We start from the raw sequence: 22,801 nt of genomic DNA, 5'->3' as shown, positions 1-22,801 counted from the left end.
GCATAAACAACAAAATCACTGTTTAACCGGATGGAATTGCTCTGGCTGAATAGGCCCTTACACTTTCATAATCGTTCAGTCAGGTAGGTCAAAAGCTATTGCTGTTCCTATCTTACAGATGAAGAAAACTGGAGGCTCATGATGGCTGACTTCCAATCACAACTAAGGCAGAATTGGAAACTAGACCCAGGTCTTCTGTATTCAAATGCAGCACTCTTTTTATTCTTTTGAAAGAACAAATAAACAAACAAAATGTTATTTTCTGCTATTTTGGGTTTTCCATCGATGACTCTGTAGATCAGACTGACCAAAGACAGATTAGTAAGAGAAAAACAACCAGAAGTTTATTAACATGTGCACCTTACACATACATGGGAACACTTAGTGATAAGCAACTTATGGCGGTGGTTACAATATGGACTTATGTAGGGATGCCTGGGTGGCTCAGTAGGGTAAAGCCTCTGCCTTCGGCTCAGGTCATGATCCCAGGATCCTGGGATCGAGCCCCGCATCGGGCTCTCTGCTCAGCAGGGAGCCTGCTTCCCTTCCTCTCTCTCTGCCTGCCTCTCTGCCTACTTGTGATCTCTGTCTGTCAAATAAATAAATAAAATCTTTAAAAAAAAGAATATGGGCTTATGTAGCATCTGAACAAAAGAATATATATTTGGAGAAGTGAGGAAACTAAGGAAAAGGACTTTGAGCTTCTAGGGTGGCAAATTGAGGGAGAAAAATATACTGGAAAAAGAATGGCAGACAAAGGCTAGTTTTAGTAAGGTTCATTACAGAGATTCCTCCCCGTATCTTTGGGCTAATGAGGACCTTAGCGTTGTCTTTGGTGATTAACTTCTGTCCTTTCCTAGGGAAATGGAGGCACCTTTGTGAATGAATGTATGTCCTGCTTTTAAGGCAAACAGAAGGAGGGCAGAGAGCTTTTCCTCTATTTGCTTCTTCTCAATTACTTTTGCCTCATTAACATTCTTACGCCAGGCTGCCCTCTTTGGGGGCATATTTGGGCATATTCTGCTACCCTTCACTTTCATGCTGCCTCTTAAAAAGTCAGTCCGTTACACTGGTTGCCTGCTTAGTTCCTCCTTGGCTTGCATTCCTGGGAATTGACATTTGGTGAGAATTCGGTGGGTCTGCTGCCGACTATTACTATAGCAGTAATAGGTCACAGACTCTTAGCTTTGTGACAGCTCAAGTCAACGGCAGGCACAAGGCCATGAAATAATTCCTTCAATCTCTTAGAATAAAGAGCATTGCCGTGAACTTTGGGGACCACAAGCGATCCCATGGAGATTTGGGCCAGCTGAGGATCAGCCAGCTAGCCTCTGGAGTGGCAGAGCAAATAGTTATGACCTGCCTCTGCTTTGAAAGCTGGGAAGACTAGCTCCGCCTAGTCCCTCAACTGCTAGCGTGACAGCAATATTAACTTCAGGTTCTGTTCCTGTCTCAGGGTCCTGTCCTCAGCGTGTGAACAAGAGCCTGGTCATGTGAAGACTGATGTTCAGAATGCTTTGGGATTCTGAGGGATTCTTAACTTTTTTCAAATTAGGAACGTTATTAGAAATTTTAAATAATTCTATGTATTGGTGACTGAGCCACCCAGTAAGTCGGCAGTATTTAAGAACACGGAAATGACAGATCTCTTGGAGATCTGATTCCCAATTAAGATCAGTCAATTCTCTTCAGCACTGACTCATTTGTAAATATAACCAGAAGTGAAAACTGTTTAATTAGGAGTTTGAAGTCATAGAAAAGAGAGAAAAACTTGAAAGAGATGAGCTCCAGCCAAGATTTTGAACCTAAACCAGTGAACTCACCGTGTCAAGCACCTGGGAGAGTAATTAACTGCTTTAATCTTTCTTTTCAGGTTGTTGATACCTTAATGTACCTTAAAGAGAGAAGTTTCTTAATTTTTTTTTTGTTTCCTCTTCTAGAACTCTCTAAAATAATAGTCAGCTTTTATTTAAAGCGCCAGAGAACCTTTTGAAAGAGATAAGATATCATTATATTCTTTGTTTTTAATTCCTTAGTAAAACAAACTGCCTAATTAATAAACCTTCTAGATCAAGGTCAATTTATATGACCTATTTATAAGCTACTTATAAGTATGGTGGAACTAATAAAACATACTATAAAATATGTGCTTGTAAACTACAATGTTAATTATCTGTAAAAAGAAACATTGACTATTGCATGTGATTCTTCCTCTGATATATTCAAAGTACATGTACACATAAATGCCGAAAGAATATGGTCTGGTAGGAAAATGTGGACAGATTGAATGATACTGCTTTTTATTAAAGGGAAGCTTCCACTGAAAAGGAGAGGGATTATTCCGGGCTTCCTGTGTATATGTTCCTGAGTATATGCAATTGACAAGTATGCAGAGTCAAAATAATTTTGTTAATGTTCTTTTCCTTTTGTTCTCTGTGACTGGACTTATGTCCAAGTGAATGAGAGGCTCTGCTCTGAGGCCACCACCTTAGGGAGCTCTGCAATGTACAACACATGCACACCAACTTTAACCCCTCCTGGCACTAACACTGCTCTGGCCCCAGGGAAGTGCTTCTCTCCATCTCTTCTCAGTGGTCTCAAGACAGAAAGCTACCAGGCCTGCATTCCAGGAAGAATTACTGTGCTGCAGAGGCAGGGGACAGACGTGGCTTCAGAGCACCAGGCAGAGTCCCTAGTGGCAGGACTCAGGTAGAAGGGAAGACAAACCCATCCCCCCCCTTGCAGGGCATGCATGCCAGAGGCTCTTGTGTGATGAAGAATCAGTTTCAGTTAGTGACAAATGTCAATTTTTTAGCCCCTCTTTGTGGTCCAAATCATGTTTCTGAAATTACTGATGAATCACCATCATATTTGCAACAGGTACCTAGTGGTTGAAAAGCCACTAATCCAGCAGTATTAGACAATTTATGCTCTTCTAAATTTGTATATATATGCACATATAGATGGAAATACTGATTCTTTAAAATGGCAAGTAAGATTCTTAATAGTTGTATTTTTATGACAGTTTTTAAAAGATTAGAAGTTATTTTGTTATTTGTTAAATTTTACAATTCAGGTGTTTAACAGTTTTGACTTAAAATTCTAATATATATTAAATATGATTTATATTTTAGCTTTAATTTTAATGGTGATTTTAAATATTTTATTGAAAAGAATTATTATGAGAGCATTAAAAATCTTTTAAAATTTTCAATTTCTTGCATTTGCTTTCATTTACACTTTGAAGAAAATGTATTCATATTCTATATACTTCGAATGAAACTGTATTATTCCTTTCTAAGCCTTCAGACCAATGTGAATAATACATCAAATAATGGTTGAAACAGAAAATATCTTGGAGGTGAGAAAATAAAAACCGTGTAAAGGGAAAATTTAGACTCCTAAAGAAATGATCTGCTTAGCTTTTTAAGAACAGAAACAATAAAAATAAAAGGATCTCTTGAAAACATGAACCACATAACATATTTCAAGAGGACATTATAAAATAATGATGTACTGTAAAATAATGATGACCAACATAATGTAATAAAAAATAAATAAAAATTAAAAAATAAAATGAAATATTTATTTTTTTAACTAAAAAATTATGGATCAAAACAATGACAATGAGCAAGGAAATTGTTCTCATCAAATACAAAATTTGAAAGGATTGATTTCTTCTATAAATGAAGATTTTAATTGATGATCCAAACAATGAGAATAAAAAAAGAAAGATTATTCATATAAAATTCCCAACTCAGAAACAACAAGTGCAACTCTGGCTTGCCCAATAAAATAATTTACATTCATTAAGTCATAAAATTAAATAAAAATACAAAACTTAGAAACTTTACTATGTTTATTAGAAAATTATCCTGGAAAATTATCATCATGTCCTTCCGATAGTGGAACATTTTCTAGAAAAACACAATTTGATTCAAATTATGATTTTCTGTTGAAGGAGTATGGTGCAAAATTATTTTGGACATCAAGAATTATTCAGGGATGCCTGGGTGGCTCAGTTGGTTAAGCCACTGCCTTCGGCTCAGGTCATGGTCCCAGCATCCCACATCGGGCTCCTTGCTTCTCCATCTGCCTCTGCCTGCCACTCTGTCTGCCTGTGCTCACTCTGACAAATAAATAAATAAAATCTTAAAAAAAGAAAAAAAGAATTATTCAAATGGACAAAGAGACTATAAAAATGGACCTTTCTATTCTAAGTTTAAAGACAGAGTATTTTGCTATTATTCTTATGTGTTTCCCAACCAATCTTCCAGATCAGTTTTGATCAATAGAGTGTTTGTGACTGAAACATTCACTTAACACACGTGTGTGTGTCTGCATACTCACACACACACACCCCTAAAACATAAAACATTTGGTCTCACAAAAATAAATATGCAATTACTAGAAATGAAACTGTTTGAATAAATAATAAACAATGGGTAGTTTTAAATAAAAACAAGTAGGTACTAATATATAACACTGGAATGATGTTGTGTGGCACATTTATTTTATGACCCTATTATCACAATATGGTAAAAAATAGTGGAACGTTTCTAGAATTTGTAGAGGATTTTGTTTTGTTTTGTTTTGTTTTTGTTTTTAATTTAAGATTTCATTTATTTTTCAGAGAGAGAGAATACAAACAGAGGGAGTGGCAGACAGAGGAAAAAGCAGGCTTCCTGTTGAGCAGGGACCCTGACTCTGGTCTGGATCCCATGACCCTGAGATCATGACCTGAGCCAAAGGCAGATGCTTAATGTCTGAGCCACCCAGACACCCCTGTAGAAGGTATTTTAAATGCTGTTACTAGAACGGTCAAACAGATAAAACATTTTTTAAATATTGTAATAAAAGTTACTACTTGGGATTGACTACTTAAATACTCTTAATTAAGAATTGATAATGCCTATTAATGGAATTGGCTGTTTTCTTTCTTTCCTAGGACTGGCTTTATTAATTATGAAAGTTAAGATATATGCCTCTTTTTTTAATATTTTATTTATTTATTTGACAGAAATCACAAGTAGGCAGAGGAGGCAGGCGGGGGTGGTGGGGAGCAGGCTCCCTGCTGAGTAGAGAACCAGATTCAGGGCTTGATCGCAGGACCCTGAGATCATGACCTGAGCCGAAGCCAGAAGCATTAACCCACTGAGCCACCCAGGTGCCCCAAGATATATACCTTTAAGATATATCATACAATAACAAAATAACAAGTCTTGACACCTGGGTGGCTCAGTCTGTTAAGCGTCTGCCTTCAGCTCAGGTCATGATCCCAGGGTCCCGGGATTGAATCTCTCACTGAGCTCTTTGCTCAATAGGAAGCTGTTTCTCCCTCTGCCTGCCACTCACCCTGTTTGTGCTCTCACTCTCTGACAAATAAATAAATAAAATCTTAAAATAAAAAGGGAAATAACAAGCCATTATTCATAGTTTAATTATATAATTACACAATTACAACAATAAAATGTATTTCTGGAGTTAGAAATCAGTATATAGGACTTTATAGTATATTTATCATACCTGGGGGGTGAAACCCAGAATATCCAGTTCTCTATTTAAAAAGTTACCTTGTCAATTCACAGTAAATCTATAAAAATAACCTTTGAGTATAAAAGAAAATATTCAGCTTCATTCCTGAGAAATGAAGAATGCAAATTAAAACTATACTAAGATGCCATCCCTCACCTGTCAAATTGGTAAAAACTGAAAAGAGAACAATATTCTTTTGCAAGGCTAAAGAGACATAGGCACTTTTATATATTGCTGTGGGAAAGAAACCTGGCACAACAATTATAGGATAAAAGTTAGCAATATCTAAAGTAACAACACATGTGTTTACATTTTGACCCAGTGATCCTGCTTCCTGGAATTTTTGCTAAAGATACACCTCCAATAATATGAAAATGCATATACACAAGATCATCAGTTGTCATTGAAAAATGTTGCAAACAACCTGAATCCCATCCATAAGAGTTGTTGAACAGACTATGGTACATTCTCCTAGTAAACATTCTTATTTCAAAAGGGTGAGGAAGATATTTATGAGCTAATGTGGATTGATTTTCAGGATATTTGTTAAGCACAGCATTAGGCATTTAATTAATAATGTTTGTGGTAGGTTAAAGCTTTTTAAAAATGTATAATTTGTTGTGTTACTTTTCACAGGCTTGGTAAACATTCTTTTTCAAAACTTATTTTGCCTTTATGACAGTATAATAAAACATGTATTGGCTTTTATTTGATTTTTCTGATAGGTTTTCCACCAAAACTACCCTAAAACATTTTTCTAAAGCAGCAGCAGTTCCCGAGTTGGCTGAGTATCACATCAGCCACAGACCTTTAAGAAAATAGAGATTTTAAAAAAAAGAAGAAGAAAGAAAAGAAAAGAGAAATAGAGATTTCTTGGCCACCCATAAGTCTGGGTGCTGTCCAGAAATCTCTTTCCCAAAGCCCTGTGGCTGATTCTGAGCATCACCCAAGTTTAGGAAACTCTGCTGAGAGTATGTATGCAAAATAGGAAAAGAATAAATTCTTTTTCTGTGGTTTTTGTTTAGAAGCTTGTGGAATTATCAGTCATATCATAATCAGGCTTTAACTATTTGGTCAAAGTGTTGCATCCTGAAATTGGAGGATTTTAAAGGAAAACTCACAGCAGTGAAGAATTCTGCTTGTCTCATGCAGAAGTTTAGTGTGGTGATGCCTGTACTTGAAGCCAGTCCACAGAGATGGATACCTGATCCTAATGCATCCATGGTTTGTGAGTCCGCAAGGTTGTTAATGTCAGTGTCTGGTTTCTCTTCTGTAAAATGTGTACAGTTTGGTATTTTTCACATAGCACTGGGAATCAGTGAAGATACACAGATAAAATATTTGTAGAACCTAGTAAGTATTCTAGTTCTGAACATTTAAATATTCTATAAATAATATTTATATTTAATATTATTTACATTTAATATTTATATTATATATTATATATAAATATTTATATACAATATATTATAGTACACATATCATAATATATAATATTATATATAAATATTTATATTAAATATTACTTTATTAAATTAATATAGAATTTTAAACCTTCTATATTTAAAGCCAAATTGTGTCTCTGTTCATTACAGTTTTTAAAAGTTTAATTCTATATTTAGATTACACTTTTATATATTTGTACGTATGTACATATGTATGTATGTATCTACTTATCTACTTACCTATCATCTTTTCCATTCATCCATCACTCCCTTAATATTCCCTATAAATTAAAACAAAGCATGAATGTAGGTTACTTGGGAATACTGTTTGCTTTTATTAATGTCAGTGTCTGCATCAGGTGACTCACAGAAAATTTGAAGTGGAGTCGTAGACTAACCACCTAAGGCAATATGGAAATAACTCTACTGAGGATGAACAGGAGCTCCACGCTTCTTTGAAAGGCAGATGAATAATTATGTTCCATATGATCTAATATAAACATTTACATCTGTTAAACATATATCTTTCATAAATCCTGGCAGAATCGAATACAATTCACAAACAGTTATATTATTATATAATTGCCTTATTTTTCTGATGCATATTGTGTGCTATTATTTCAGAAAACATACAAGTAAAATCATATTTATCTTAGATAAATACATCCTGCATATTTTCAATAAAGTGATAGAAGTCACCATAATAATTTAAAAACCACATATGGTTGAGAAAAATGCCAAAGGGGGGAAATTAATTTTGATTCTGATAGTATGTTTCCTGAGCTGGAACAGAATCCTGATTTGCTGGTGCAATTCACACCTCTTCATTACTGCTATTAGCAATTCTTAATCTGCTTCTGGAGTCTATAAAACCTTAGTGTATCAGGGAGATGCCAAAAATCATATGTAATTCTTGATGCTGTGTTATGAAAGTGATTTATTAATAAGCAATATTCAGGCCTCCATGATGAAGTGTGGAGTCCAGATCAATTCACAGAAGGCAGTTCTCGATCTTTTATTTTTCTTTTCATTTTCTTTTTTAAATATCTTCAAAGTAAAATCATGATTATTACAATTCTGAAGCACATTTCAAGTTGGGAACATCATGTTAACTTAGTTATCAAGCAATCATATTCTGAATTCTGGTTTTTGGAAAGGTGGCTTTCACACTTTTTGATTGAGAACTACAAGAAAGATATTTTATGTCCTGACATAGTACACAGACCATCCTCCACAGCAACACACACACACACACACACACACACACACACACACGGGGTGAGATCTTGCAGAAGCCTAACTTCACTCTTGCTAAAATTAAAATGATCAAGAATTTTTCAAATGGAAAATGAATCTTAGAGTACGTGTTTATGGACATGGACATTGAGGGCAGAGAAAGACACTTTTCCAGAAGAGACAAAATTAGAAGTAAAACGTACAAGGTCTAATGCTGGTTCTCCTACTTCTTTGTTTAGGTCTTCTCTTATTTGGAAAAAAAAAAAAAAGCTACTGTGTTAGTCTTTTTGGGGTTATAACGAAATGTCAGATGGCTTATAAACAACAGAAATTTACTCCCCATAGTTCTAGAGGTTGGGAGTCCAAAATCATGGTGATGGAGGATTTGGCGTCTGGTGAGCATCAAGGTTCTAAACCAAATCTTTTCACCCTAACCTCATATGGTGGAGGGCGTAACAGAGCTCCTCAGAGTTGTTTATAAAAGCCCTAATCCCAATTCATGAGGGCTTTGCCCTCATGACCTAATGGTTTTCTAGAAGCCCTACCTTTAAATACTATCACATTGGGGATTAGGACTGAACATATGAACTTTCGGGGGATGCAACTGTTCAGTCCAAAGGACTTACCTTTTTTTTTTCCCCCCTTTATGCACCAAGTCCTTAACAATGTCCTGATTAGGAACTGACAGTTTTGTTTTATTAATAAAGAAATAAAGGCTCAGAGATACTAATACCTTGCCCAATGTCACACAGCTTGTAATTGGTGGAAACTATGTCCATTTGGCTTCAAAACCAACACTACTCTGTTTCTCTGCACAATTTCCTCTATTCTTCCATAGCACAGTAGAGTTGACCTCATTATTGTCCTTTTAAAAATAAGAAAAGAACCTCAGGGAGACGACTTTATGAAGGTCACATAGAAAGCCTTCCACGTTTTGATTTGATTTTCATCCATAAAATAGAGCTATTTCACCTCTGAGAAATATATTGAAGAAACCAAATAAAATTGAATGTCATAAATATAATGTGAGAAGGAGTAAAATCTTGATTAATAAGAAAGTGCCAGGCCGCTATGGCTAATTGAAGGTTAACTAGAGGCTTCTTTTTGCTTTAACCTTTAATGCTAAAAATCCTTTCAAAATAGATGGAGCCACATTCTGGTTCATATAAGTTTAGTGTAATGAACACAATTAAACCTTGCTCTGAGTGGCTTTTTTTTTCCCCCAATTTTTGTATATCCTTACAGAGTAAGAGCATACAGGAAACTGATTTACATTTTTATGGAGAACAGGAAGAAAATTAAATGTGGCTCTTTTGATCAAGTCTATAGTAGGATTTTACATGACCTCTTTCTTTAAAACAAAACAAAAACATCCTGGTCTGGTTGTTTTGTTTCTTTGAGACTGATTCAAGGAGCTTTGTCTGTAGAACACTACATAATTGAACAGTACCTTATGTTCTTCCCTCTCTAAATGGAATTTTAGGTACTAGTACCTTTTTATTTTTTTATTTTGGTTATGTAAAGTATCCCCTTATATCCAAGAAAATATGTATTTATTACTTTATGGATTGTTTGGAGAAAATAAAATCTGTAAACTCACTAATTCATTAGAAAGAATATTAAAGGTTCAAGTTTCCCACAGAAAAACCAGTGAAATGCCCACACTGAACAGTTGACCTTAATCACCTTTTGCCCAGACTGCCACCCATCAACCTTCCATTTATGTACCATCTACCACCTTCCCTATTCTCACCCTCAGATATTTTTTGGAAGAGAGGGATGAATAATTTGAAATGGGAACAAGTTAAAGGCCTAATAAAAAGGATATATACCAGAAGTGGCTACTAGGACTTCTTTGGGTGACTTTGTTGGCTGGTCAAAATCATAGCATTTACATTTTAGCAAAATAATATTGGAAATTATTACTGCTGAAGTTAATGATTTTTAAAATAGAACCTAAAATATCTTAGAAACATTTACTCTGTCACAAGACTATAGTTTAAGTATCTAACCATTTATTTACCTTTCAGAATGGCACCCTAGATTTGATTCTTATGGGGGCCTTTCTCAAAATGCTAGATTGGTGGAATGTTGGCTATTCAAGTCTGACTAGGAGTCATCTGAGTCCTACTTCTATAATACTGCATTTGTTGCCTTTGTCGAGTGAATCTTTCATCCCAGGTATATTCTTAGCACCCTAAAAAGGTAAATAAATAAAGCCAAGAATTGGTAGAGTGTATATAATACTATTTTGTGTATGCTTGCTTAAAAATATCAGTATTTTCAGAAGAATTTTATTTTTTTAAAGCTTACTTATTTCCTTTTTTTAGTAATCTCTACATCTAACACAGGGCTTGAATTCATGACCCTGAGATCAAGAGTCACATGCTCTTCTGACTGAGTCGGACAGGTACCCCCAGAAGAATTTAACTTTTAATTACTTAGGAAGTTTGCTTTCCTTACTTAGGAAGATGTTATAACAGCAGTATCTAACCCTCTCCTGTGTATAACCATTGATTATTGATTTCTATTCAAAGGAGCCAAAATATTTGTATATCCAATTTAGTTTAGGTCAGTTTATAATAAGAGAAACCAAAATAAAGCTTGAATAACCATTCCTTTTTTTTTTTTTAAGATTTTATTTATTTATTTGACACAGAGAGAGAGATTACAAGTAGGCAGAGAGACAGGCAGAGAGAGGGGGAAGCAGAGAGCCCAATGTGAGGCTTGATCCCAGGACCCTGAGATCATGACCTGAGCTGAAGGCAGAGGCTTAACCCACTGAGCCACCCAGGCACCCCTGAATAAGCATTCCTAAGGACACTCAACCAGTTGATTAACTAGATGTTCAATAAAACCTCTCCTACTTTAGAAACACAGAACTCTTTGTATAAGTTTATATTCCGAACATTCCTAAAAAGGAATCACTAATCTGGAACATTTTGATGATTAGAATTTACTTTGCCAAGAAAAAATTTGCTCGTACCTATATTCTTGGATTGACGATTCTTCTATGGAAGTCATTTTGCTGTAATAGGCATAACTTAAGTGAGAATACAGAAATTGTGATAAGAACAAAAGCCCAGTATTTCAAATGGAAGAGGCTATATGTGGACAGATCATCTGGTGAGGCAGTAACAGAGCATGGCAACAGAAAGAGAAGCTGAGAAATTACCCCAGCCAGCGTGAAAAGTGACTTGAAGGTTGGATGCATACAATCTTAGGACAGTTCTCTTTTTCCCTCTCCATGGTCCCCTTAGGCTTACTGCTGCACTTCAGAACTTCCATCTGCAGGCTAAGCTTAACATTGACCTGAATCTCTCATTATAACATTAAAAAATTGTGGGGAAGATACCAAATGATCTAGCAAGGAGATCCATAACCAGGCACCTAATTCAAACAGGCTTGGTAGACATAAGATTCTCATTTTCAACATATCACCTGAAAAAGCCAAATAAGTGCCTTTTGTGTCTAGTTGGAAAGAGTTAACGAGTCCATGTAAAACCCAAAATTATATTTTGTGGCAGAAAAATCTGGCTCCATGTTTGTGACTGTTATTTATGTTATTAAGAGGGCTAAATGTCACTTATATTTATCACCACATTTGTGGAGTTGGATATCAGATATCCAATTCTTCAAAACTGTCATATTTTGTGGTTGGAGACATATTCTACTAACCACTCCATTCTCTAACACTTGTCAAGGTGATGACAAAGAGAGAAAGTTGCCTAACCTGATGAAATTTCACTACCCCAATTTTTCTACCTCATCTAAATTAGTCTGGGTCAGCATCTTTCTTTTCTGCTTTCTTCCATCTGTTCTTTTTCCACACTTGCCTAATTTATAATTTGACTGATACTCTGGCTAGTAACCATATTGTTAAAAAGAGAAGGAAAACATTGTATTTTTAAATTTTTAATAAAATAGATTTAAGTAATGTAAAACTTTTTTTTTCAAAATCCAGAATATGATATATTCTATGGGACAAATGACCCTATTTCTTTAACAAATAAATACCATAAAAGGAGGTGGGATTATTACAGATTGGAAGAAATTTAAGAGATATTACAACAAAATGAAGTGAGTGGCCCTTCCTTAATTTCAAATGGAACAAACCTAATATATTAAAGACATTTCTGAGAGAATAAGTTGAAATTTAATAACCTAATGACTTCAAGATACTAAGGAGTTTATGCTGTAGGCTGTTAATGATGTTGATATAACTTTAATTGAACTTGCAAGACAGCAAGGGGAATCCTGATCACAGCAGAAGCCCAGGGCAATATGGCAAGGAAAATGACTAGTTCCATGGCAGCAATGAATGTTCACTGTGGGAAGCCCAAAGACAATAGAAGGGCACACCTGACAGAGCTCTTTTGTGTCTTTTCAACTGATTGCCTGTGTAAGGGCATAGAGGTTGCCTCTACACTTACTGAACACCACCCAGAAGTTGTTCCATAGCTTCTGGTAAAACATTAAAAATAGAAGGGGAGCAGAGGCTTGAGGAGATAAGCTTCAGGAGACTAGGGTAATGGTAAAAACATGGTTTCAAAGGCTTGTTATATACCTTACACTGTAAAGGCATTAGCTCCAAGTTAACTTTTCTTTTAAAATGTTGAAAGATGCAAAGCAGAGGTCCCTCCTTAATCTGGAGAAAAGCTATATAATCTACAAAATGATCATTTTCTGAACCCAGCAGAGAGCTGAAGTCACAAGGCATTCAAGTAAATGGAATTCCATACAAGGATGCGCCTCATCTAAAGAGAGCCAGCGTACACAAACATATTCACCTTTGTCAGAGCGCAGGACATATGACAAAGATGACAAAAAGAAATGAGCTGAAGCCTAACAAATTTTTAAAGACCAATGTGGCATCCTGGTTTAGAATAGCTGGTAGAGCCAGGCACAAGAGAAGTTCACACTCTTTCACATCTTTCCCGTAGACCTCCATCAGGTGCCTAGAAAATCGGAGACGGGGCAAGTGACAAGGTAGAGTTCTGTTCAGTGGCTCAAGTGAAGGAGGAGACTTGGCAGCTGCTAGTAAGCAAGCTAAATATGTGCTACTTTTCTTATGGTTCCTTTTTACAAAACCAAAGCCTTAATATGCTAAAAAGGGGAAATAAGCCCTCTCATCCCCAAAGCATGGGTAAAGATGCATTGCTTCTGGTGTAGGAGTAGAAGTAGAACCTGTGTGACTCTGTAAGGGGAAAGGAAGCCTCTCATCCTGAGGACACAGCCAGAGATCCATTCTTGCTGAGTTAGAGATAGAAGCAAAACTTCTTCTACTTGAACCTGGTGTCCTACCCTCTTGGTGAAAAGAGATCTGCTATTACCAGAGAAAAGACAGGAAATCTTTCCCTACAACCACATAGAGTTTGGTTGCCACAGAAAAAAGAATCAGGAATGGAGAGAAAGCCCAATCCCTGAAGCCCAGGAAAAAAGTTCTGCTGAAAACTGGCAAAAAAAAAAAAAAAAAAAAAAAAAAAAAAACAAGATCTGCCCAAGTTACATGACAAATCTAGCACTAAATGACAAGCACAAACCATGTCCCATTGGACAAGAGCCAGGAGAGAAACACTCTGTGGCATAGCTCTGCAGGTACTACCAAAATCTGAGGGGAGAATTTGAACCCTGAGAAAAGTCCCCAGCTCCTCAGGCAAGCCCCAGCAGATAGAAGCCAAACACTGGTAGATCTAAAGCTTATGCTACACCAAAAACAGCTGTTCCAAGAAAAAGCCAAAGCCCACATCAACTGTTGATATAATGGAATCCACTCCTTACACTAAGAGCTTCACTGATGAGGCAAGTAAAGAGCTGGAGGGGTTACCATTTACTGATATAAATGCCACATACATCATATTCTATAGTTCTTTTCCACACAGTGTTATTCAGTCAAACACTACAAGACACACAATGAAGCAAGGGAAGAAGAAGAAGGAAGAGGAGGAAGAGGAGGAGGAGGAGGAGGAGGTGGAGAAGAAGAGGAGGTCCACTGTCTATAGTTGAGTAACAAAACTAAAGAGATGACCCAGATATTAGAATAATCAGATGGGTTTTTTAAATAGCAATAATGAATGTGTTAAAGTTTCTAATGGAAAAGGTGAATTATATATAGGAAAAGATGAGAATTATAGTAGAGAGAAAGAAACCAGAATATGTGTTAGTAAAAAAGAAAATAATATCAAAGATGAAGATTTCCTTCACTGAGCTTATTGGCAGATGGGATACTACTGAAGAAATAACCAGTGATTTAGAAGATAGATAAATAAAAATTATCCAAAATAAAACATAAATAGAAAAGAAAGAGAAGGAGGGAGGAAGGGAGGAAGGAAGGAAAGAAGGAGGAGAGGAAAGGAGGCAGGAAGGAAGACAGAGAACATACATCCAAGAGCCATGCTGGGGCACCTGGGTGGCTCAGTGGGTTAAGCCTCTGCCTTCAGCTCAGGTCATGGTCTCAGGGTCCTGTGATCAAGCCCCTCATCGAGCCCTGCATCAGGCTCTCTGCTTGGAGGAGAGCCTGTTTCCTCCCCTCTCTGCCTGTCTCTCTGCCTACTTGTGATCTCTCTCTCTCTGTGTCAAATAAATAAATAAAATAATTTTTTTACAAAGGGTTTTTTTTGACATTTTTTGACGTTGAACAATGTCAAGTGTTCTAATATGAATGTAATTGGGGACTCAAAAGGAGAAAATAGACAGAATGAGGCATATGACATTTAAAAAGGTAATTTTTGAGAATTTTTCAAAATTTAATAAAGAAAACAAATCACAGATCTAAAAATCCCAGAAGACACACACACCTATATGATATAAATCACAGTCACACTGCTTAAAACCAAAGAAAAAGATTTTATCCTTAAGGCAGACAAAAAATAGAAATGCTATACACAAAGAAAGAAGAATAAGGATACAGCAAGCCAGAAAGCAATGGAGTGACACCTTTTAAAGTGTTTAAAGAAAGAGAAATTGTCTACCCAGTACTGTATCCCCAACAAAACTATTTTTTTTTTCAAAAATAAAGACAAAACCATATTTTTTTCTTTGCATACCAACAATTGTGGAGAGAATTCTTTGGCAGAAGAGCTGTGCTAGAAGTATTAAAGGAAGTTCTTCAGGCAGAAGGTTTGGCAAATTTAGATTTATACAAAGTGAAGAGTACTAAAAATTATAAAAACAAATATAAATGTATTTTTCTAATCCACTTTAGAAGATAGTTGATTGCTTAAAGCAAAAATAGAAGTGATATATTATGGATTTTTTAACATATTAAGAAGTAAAATTAGGGGCACCTGGGTGGCTCAGTGGGTTAAAGCTTCTGACTATGGCTCAGGTTATGATCTCAGGGTCCTGGGATCGAGTCCTGCATAGGGCTCTCTGCTCAGCAGGGAGCCTGCTTCCTCCTTTCTCTGCCTGCCTCCCTGCCTACCTGTTATCTCTGCCTGTCAAATAAATAAATAAAATCTTAAAAAAAAAGAAGTAAAATCATATCAATTATAGCACATAAGATGAAAAAAGGAAACAGAATTATACTGTTGTAAGGTTCTTATACTTACATGGAATAGTACAATATTATTTAAATGTAAAGAGTAAGATAAAGATGCTTATTATAAATCCTGGAGCAATCATTATATATAAATACACACATACACATATATATATACACACACACATACTCACATACACACACATACATATAATTTGTAAGTCATGTTGTAAGTGAAGGCAAATGGAATAATAAAACTCAAGCCAAAAGGAGATAGAAAAAAAAGGAAAAACAAAGAACAAATAAAACAAAACAAATCTACCATCAAAGTGGTAGATTTAAATCCAGTCACACCAATAATTACAGTCTAAATAAAATTTCTGGTTAGTATCCAAAATATATAAAGAATTTATAAAACTCAAGATCCACAAACTAAATAATAATAAAATGGGCAGAAGCTATGAAAAGACATTTCTCCAAAGAAGACGTCTAAATGTCTAAGAGACACATGAGAAGGTGCTCAACATCACTCATGATCAGGGAAATGCAAATCAAAATTATAATGAGATATCACCTCACACCTGTCAGAGTGGATAAAATCAACAACACAAGAAATAACAGGTGTTGGCAAGGATGTGGAGAAAAAGGAACCCTTGTGCACTGTTGGTAGGAAAGGAAACTTGTGCAGTCACTGTGGAAAACAGTATGGAGGTTCCTCAAAAAGTTAAAATAAAATTACCTTATGATCCAGAAATTGCACTACTGGGTATTTACCCAAAGAATATAAAAATATTAATTCAAAGGGATATACATGCACCCCTATGTTTATTGCACCATCATTTACAATAGTCAAGACACGGAAGCAGACCAAGTGTCCATTGACTGATGAATGGATAAAGAGGATGTATGTATACACACAATGGAATATTATTCAGTCATTAAAAAAAAAAGCTTGCTATTTACAATGACATGGATGGCGCTAGAGAGTATTATGCTAAGCAAAATAAGTCAGTCAGAGAAGGACAAATACCATACAATTTCTCTCACATGTGGAATCTAAGAAATGAACCGAACAAGCAATTGGGAAAAACAGAGAGAGAGAGATAAGGAAACAGATTTAGTTATAGAGAACAAACTGATGGTTACTAGAGGAGGGAGGTGGGGGGATAAGTTAAATAGGGGAGCGAGATGAAGGAGAGCACTTGTGATGAGCACCAGGTAATGTATGGAAGGACTGAATCACTATATTGTACACCTGAAGCTAATATTACACTGTAATTATTATATAACTAATTATTACACTGTAACTGGAATTGAAGACTTAAAGACAATTCTGAAAACTACAATGAAAAAGCAGATAGTACCAAATTGAATACAAAAAATATTTCTTTCCAACTATATGTCAAAAAAGAGAAATTGTCTAATATAATTCTATATTATACATTATTTATTATAATATTACATATATTATAATATTATATTACATATTTAACATAAATTATATGTTATCTTTGTAATATTGCTACCTTAAATGTTTGGTAGAATTTTTCATTGAAACTATCTAGGCCTGGGCACCTGGGTGGCTCAGTTGCTTAAGCACCCAACTCCTGATTTCAACTCAGGTCATGATCTCAGGGTCCTGGGGTTGAGCCATGTCAGACTCCCTGCTCAACAGGAAATCTGCTTCAGGATTCTCTCTCTCCCTTTGCCCCTTCCCCTATTTGCTCCTTCTCTCTCTCTCAAATAAACAAATAAATCTTAAAAAAAAAAAAAAAAAAGAAGAAGAAGAAGAAAGAAACTATCTAGGCCTAAAGTCTTCTGGTAAAAAGGGTTTAACTCTGAATTCAATTTCATTAATAATAATAATCCAGCTATCTGGCTACAGTTTCTTCTTTTTTTTAAGATTTTATTTATTGATTTGAGTGAGAGAGAGAAAAAAGGAGGGCATGTGGGGGGTGGACGTGGTGGGGGAAGGGGCAGAAGGAGAGGTAGAAGAATCCCAAGCAGAGACTGTGCTAAGCACAGAGCCTGACAAGGCTCCCTCTCACAACCCTGAGATCACTACCCGGGCAGAAGCCAACATTGGATGCCCAATCAACTGCACCACCCAGGAGCCCTGGTTACACCTTCTTCTTGAGAAATTTTTGGTTAATTTATATTTTTCAAGGAATTTGTCTATTTTATCTTAGCTATGAGATTCACTGTCATAATTTTGTTCATATTCCTTGATTAGCCTTTTAATTCCTATAAGATACGTAATGATGTCCCATTCTTTATTCTAGATATTGATTCTTTTCTCTTTCTTCTTTCACTTTTGCCTTTTCTGTGTTAGTAAGTCTGGCTAAATAGTTTTATAAGGCTAAATATTTAGATAGTATCCTGATGCCTCTCAAGGTTTTGGTTTTAAATGTTAAATAGAATTTATAATATAAGTTCTAAAGAGCTAGAAGCAAAATGGAAAACTTGCAGAGTAACAATTTTATAATAACATAATAATAGAAATAGCAGGTATTCTATATTCAGATGGCAAAAATCTAAGGAGATGAGTAAGTATCCTTTATATCATCTGACTGTTACCATAACTAGGAATATAATGTTTCACTTGAAGAAATGCATTTTTGTAGTCAAAAAAAAAAAAAAAAACTTGAATAAAAAGAAGTCTTGGGTACTTTGTGGCTCAACATCATGATCTAAAAACAAACAAACAAACAAAGGAATCTACATTTTATCCTAGGTGTTAAAATCTGTCCACCCATTTAAATAAGATGGTCATGATAAGGCATGTCAATAAAAACCTCCATGAACTCTACTATGTAATATATATTTCTAATTCCTTTCTTCAGATAACCTAATTTCTCTCTCAGATCTTCCAAATTAAGAAATGACACATCATTGTTATGACACAATGAGGTAAGACTTCAAAGCATGAGTGGGTGTCAGGTGGAGAGTACTGCTAACAAAAAAAAAAGTAGATTGGAGTCCCAAATACCATTTTAAAAAATAGTCATGTCTATTGCTCTCAATCACTTCTTGCTAAAAATGAAATATCACAGGATATAAAGTGTCAGGGAGGCAGTCAAGAGACTTCCTTTAGATTTTTCATTGCATAAAATTAATTGGTTCAATTGAAGTTGGAGGATTGTCTAGGGGTTTCTGATAAATGTGCTTTAAAAATCATGTAGTAGTAGGTTTTGAAGTGAGAGGGAGATCTATTTATTAGTACAAGCTGTTCCATTGGAGGCATTTGCAATTTGGTTAAACTAATTCTAGAAATAAATGTTCCCATCAGAAGTTGCATGCATTGCCAATAAAGTAAATGTAAGATAAAGCCGGTATACAGAGGAAAATGTTGTCTTTAGGCAAGGTACAATTTCTTTTTGTTCGTTTGTTTGTTTTATTTTTACTATTTTTAACAGAGTTTATCTATTTATTTGACACACAGAGAGAGCACAAGAAAGGTGAGCAGCAGGCAGAAGGAGCTGGAGAAGCAGGCTTCCTGCTGAACAGGAAGGCCAATGTGAGGCTCAATCCCAGGGCCCTGGGATCATGACCTGAGCTGAAGGCAGATGCTTAACCAACTGAGTCACCTAGGTACCCCTGTTTGTTTAGGTGAGATCATAAAAGTAAATCTATTTTTCCTGTTAGGGTGCAGAGTAAGTATAACGTTCTCATCCTGGATATAGAGTCTCCATTAAGAGGAATGGCCCTCAGTGTCATCTGGTTCTCCTTCTTGTATAGCAACATGTTGTTTCATAGATCAATGGAACAGAACAGAGAACCCAGAAATGGACCCTCAATGATGTGGTCAACTAATCATCAACAAAGCAGGAAAGAATGTCCAATGGAAAAAAGTCTCTTCAACAAATGGTATTGAGAAAACTGGACAGCCACATGCAGAAGAATGAAACTGGACCATTTCCTTATACCACACATGAAAATAGACTCAAAATGGATGACAGACCTCAATGTGAGATAGGAATCCACCAAAATTCTTAAGAACACTGGTAGCAACCTCTTGACCTCAGCTGCAGCAACTTCTTCCTGGAAACATCGCCAAAGACAAGGGAAGCAAGGGTAAAAATGAACTATTGGGATTTCCCTAAGATCAAATTCTTTTGCACAACAAAGGAAAAAGTTAACAAAAGCAAAAGACAGCTGACAGAAAGGGAGAAGATATTTGCGAATGACATATCAGGTAAAGGGCTAGTATCCAAAATCTATGAAGAACTTATCAAACTCAGCACCCAAAGAACAAATAATCCAATCAAAAAATGGGCAGAAGACATGAACAGACATTTCTGCAAAGAAGACATCTAAATGGCCAACAGATACATGTAAAACTGCTCCACATAACTCAGCATCAGGGAAATACAAATCAAAAACACAGTGAGATACCACCTCACACCAGTCAGAATGGCTATGTTGGTGAGAATGCAGAGAAAGGGGAACCCTCCTACACTGTTGGTGGGAATACAAGCTGGAACAGCCACCCTGGAAAACAGTACAGAGCTTCCTCAAAAAGTTGAAAATAGAGTTACCCTACAACCCAGCAATCACACTACAGGGTATTTACCCTAAAGATACAAGTGATCAGAAGGGGCATGTGCACCCAAACGTTTATAACAGCAATGTTCACAATAGCCAAACTATGTAAAGAACCTAGATGTCTATCAACAGATGAATGGTTAAAGAAGATGTGATATATATATATATATATATATATATATATATATATATATATATGATAGAATACTATGCAGCCATCAAAACCCCTGAAATCTTGCCATTAGCAATGACATGGATAGAACTAGAGGGTATTATGCTAAGTGAAATAAGTCAATCAGAGAAAGACAATTATCATTTGATCTCTCTGATATGAGGAATTGAGAGGCAGGGCGGGGGGTGGTGAGGGGTAAAAAGGGAATAAATGAAACAAGATGGACTGGGAAGGGAGACAAACCATAAGAGACTCTTAATCTCAGGAAACAAACTGAAGGTTGCTGGGGGCTGAGGAGAGAGGGATAGGATGGCTAGAGTTTGGACATTGGGGAGGGTATGTGCTACGGTGAGTGCTGTAAATTATGTAAGACTGATGATTCACAGACCTCAGCCTCTGTGTACCCCTGAAGCAAATAATACATTATATGCCAATAAAAAATTTAAAAAAAAACACACACAAACATAAAAATAAAAAAAAGAATTATGTTGTTTGTCTCCTACCACTGACAGCCTGTGAAAATTCTATGACAAATGACAAGGCAAGAAAGATTTGGAAGAGTCTTAATGCCTCTCGCCAATGGTTTTTAATATATTATATTATATTACAGTATCTAAAATGTAAATAGTCCTTTAGAGTATACTGTCACTGCCACAGCATGACTTGCTTAGAGTTCAGTGGTGCTGGGGTCACTTGGTGTGAGTCTGCATGTTAGCATGATAGCTTTTGAGTGAAGTCAGCCAAGTTACCTTCTTGGGGTCTTGGCTATATTTACACAAAATGGAAACGCTATAAAGCATTTTACAAAGAGTTGTTCAATGAATTATCCAAGAAAGCATATGTGAGAACAATCTGAAAATTGTGAAGATAGATATAACTTTAAGGATTTTTTTATCACTGGGAAAGAGCAGATAGAGGTGAAATCTGCTCCAGAGAGCAGGGTCAGTGGTGAGTATAAGAAAATCTTTCTTGGTTCTATTTTGGGAAATCTTTTTATCAGTCAAGACAGCTATTAATTTGGGCGCTTGGTGGCTCAATCATTAAGTGGCTGCCTTTGGCTCAGCTCATGATCCCCGGGTCCTGGGACCGAGCCCCACATCGGGCTCCCTGCTCAGCTGGAAGCCTGTTTCTCCCTCTCCCACTCCTCCTGCTTGTGTTCCTTCTCTCACTGTGTCTCTCTCTGTCAAACAAATAAAATCTTAAAAAAAAAAAAAAGATATGTTAAAAAAAAAAGACGCTATTTATTTAACTGCTTTAGTCCTGTGTGATTCTTAAAAGTGCTATGAATCCTTTTAAAGAGCAGGTTTGCTATATTAATGACTTGCTGGGACTTAATAAACTATAATAACCAAATAAAACTAATCCTTACCATGTTCATATGATGTTGTAGGTAAGGATATAAATAAAACTTATTCCCTGGACAAAGATAACTGTATGTCTCGCTTATGGGAACCTCAGTCCATGATAGTAATGGAGAAGGAAGGCTCAGTAACTAAGACTAAAAGCCAGGAAATTATAAGGATTCCACTGTATTTTTTTCCCTAATAGAAATTGTATATCTGTCCCCAAATATTGATTAATTTTAATAGATTTTAAAATTCTTCCCTCAAACTTTTCCTTTTTCTACTTTTCCAAAGTCATGTCTTTCATATATGGCTGTTTTTCAAAATGCTTGTCAATGGATGTCACTAGGATATAACAGGAAAAAATAAAACCCCACAGTTTTTCATATCTCTGTAGAAACACAGAGATATATTCTGTCATTTCTCCTCCTTGGAGAAGTTAGGTGTTGACTTGTGAATGTGTTCTCACTGAAAGACTTTGTCGTCATGAAAGAGTTAACTGACTTGAGAAATGAGCTTTAAACTCCCTCTAAGGAAAGAACGGTGCTGGTCCATCAAAAAAGCATTTGGCATTATTGAAGAGCACTGGAAAAGACCGAACGTTATTGTCAGAGTCTGAAATCTGCCCCAAGTTATACAGATGAGGGCTCAGGGAAAAAACAAACAAACAAACAAAACAAAACAAAAATACAAAACAGACAAAACAAAACCACAAAAATAAGTTCAATTTTGAGCTTTCTACATGAACAAATTCGTTCCATTTCAGTAGCTTGTGCTGTGCAGTGACCATGTGTAGGCACTACTCGAAGCACTGGGAACTTGCTGGTGAATAAGACACAAGTCTCAACCTCAAAGAACTCACAGAGGCTCTGAACAGAGATTTCTAATGCCCTGTGATGCGACAGAGAACCAGGTGACGAATGGCATCTTCAGCCTAACCCAAGCTAACACAACCAAGTAACTGTTAAATGGTGAGTAGATATCAGCTGTATCTGGGCAACACTGAAAAAGGAAAAGAATTTAGATTAAGAGTACACCATAACAC

Source organism: Mustela nivalis, assembly GCF_964662115.1.
Source record: "Mustela nivalis genome assembly, chromosome: 1".
NCBI lineage: Eukaryota > Metazoa > Chordata > Mammalia > Carnivora > Mustelidae > Mustela > Mustela nivalis.
The sequence above is the reverse complement of the archived record's forward strand: the minus strand, read 5'-3'. Positions refer to the sequence as shown.